A 2,178-nucleotide genomic window follows, 5' to 3' on the forward strand; every position below is an offset into this window, starting at 1 on the left:
ACGTTGACCAAATTTTATCTGTCAAAAAGAGTCAAATATTTGGCTTCGGTCAAACAGTGTATGAGCACCCTAAGGGTAGTTGTTCGAAGCAAGACGCCTAGAAGTATATCCTAAGGTGGGCCAACTTGCTGAAACCAAGACGGGTCTATGGTATTAGGTGAGGCCGTTTCGTCACTAAGTTGATCAGGAGAGCGGTATATGAAAACAGTACGGAAGAAAGCAGAAGGGGATTTATTTGCTTGTAGCGTGAAAGAGACAGACTGATCACGAGCGAGCTTCGACACTAGCGTATTGTGTTTTGTTTACAAACAAAACACAGTAGACTTCCAAGATGGCTGAAGAGTGGTTTTAGTAAGTTGGCCCACCTTAGGATAAACTTCTAGGCGCCTTGGCTGAAACCACTCTTCAGCCATCTTGGATGTCTACTGTGTTTTGTTTATAAACAAAACACAATACGCTCGTGCCCAAGCTCGCTCGTGATCAGTCTGTCTCTTTCATGCTTCAAGCAAATAATTCCCCTTCTGCTTTCTTCCGTACTGTTTTCATATACCGCTCCCCTACCCAACTTAGTGACGAAACGGCCTCACCTTAGGATATACTTCTAGGCGCCTTGGATCCGACAATACACTATTGGAGCGCGACAAGCAACAACGGATATTTAAATACGCGTTATCACAGAAAAAATAACAAAAATCAAATATATAAGTGTAAAGACGATAATCGAGGAGCGAACATTTTGGAACCTGACAAAACCAATTACTATACTAGGTAATGCCAATATGGCGTCCATAATAGTTTTAAGTCGTAATGAACTTACACCTTTTTCGAATTGACATGCCTGAAAGCAGCTTTGAAAAATTCGAGGTGTTGTATCCGAGACACGACCGCTTAGGACGTAGGACTACGCAATCTTTTTTCTTTTGAAATTTGTTGGTTTAAGTGCGATTCACATACAACATCCACGTCACCACGTTAGTTCCAAATTTCGGAGTGAAAATCATTCGCTACTAGCTGAGAGAAATAGTCTATATATTATTGGGCCCTATTCCAGAAAACGAGACGAGCAATCCGTCTCGTCTCGGCTTCAGTCACTGTCGAGACGAGCAAAATATCCCATTCCAGTACACTCTCAGCAGTACACGAGTTTCATTGAAATGTTTTATTTGGTAGACTGGAGAGACTTCAGTCAGTTTTTCTCGGTATGATTAGTGATGTCAGATGAGAAGACATGTTTTTGTTTTGAGAAAAACAACAAACAGTTTTAAAATTGATCAATCGATACACTTTTCTCAATGCCAAAATATTAAAAAACATAACAAAAAGGAATAAGTTTCATGTATCTTTTGGTTCGATTGATATTTTTCCTCGAGCATATGGGTTCATCACTCAAACGTTTTGTTATTATGGATTTATTGGAGGCAATGTTTGTTCACCCAATCAACGATTTATCAAAAAAAGTTTTAAATCTATATATATGTATTTCCAATCAAGTAGTTGTTTTGAATTACTCATTTTCGTTCAATATGTGAAGACCCTTTTCGTGCCGTGTTAATATATTCAAAACAGTCATCTAGCATCCCTGGATATGAGTTCGATGTTTACATTTGGTTGTGTTGTTTGGAAGTTGTGCATTTGAAAATCTGTAAAATCTAACAATTACTGAACTGAATTTGATGGTTGCAGTTGAAAATATGCATTGCTTATGCAATACTAGTTTAGCCATGAAACAATTTTTGAATATAAAGGCGGAGCAGAAGAATAACGATGCTTTCAATCAACACGGTGAACAAACACATCAAACAAACTAGACGATTTGACTGATTCATTGACGAGCGCGGCCAAACGGTCGTCGAACCAGACGAGCTACTCGTCGGTTTTTAGTCGAGCTCGGCTTCTGGAATATGAAAACGAACGAGACGAGCGCTCGTTTGCTCGTCTCGTTTTCTGGAATAGGGCCCATTATTGTTGACTAAGGGTCGAACTACGAGGTTTAAGCATTCAAATAATTAAATTCAATGACTTTCATTGAATTTTTCAAATTTAGAACTGATTCTAGGCACGCTGATTCGAAAAAGGACATTGCAATTTAAAATTGTTGTAGGTGGCGACACCATGAATAACATTAACTAAAACATTCGTTTGACATTTGACGTGACGGTGCTGGTGGAAGCATTGACT

The sequence above is a fragment of the Toxorhynchites rutilus genome, chromosome 2 (assembly GCF_029784135.1).
Source record: "Toxorhynchites rutilus septentrionalis strain SRP chromosome 2, ASM2978413v1, whole genome shotgun sequence".
Classification (NCBI taxonomy): domain Eukaryota; kingdom Metazoa; phylum Arthropoda; class Insecta; order Diptera; family Culicidae; genus Toxorhynchites; species Toxorhynchites rutilus.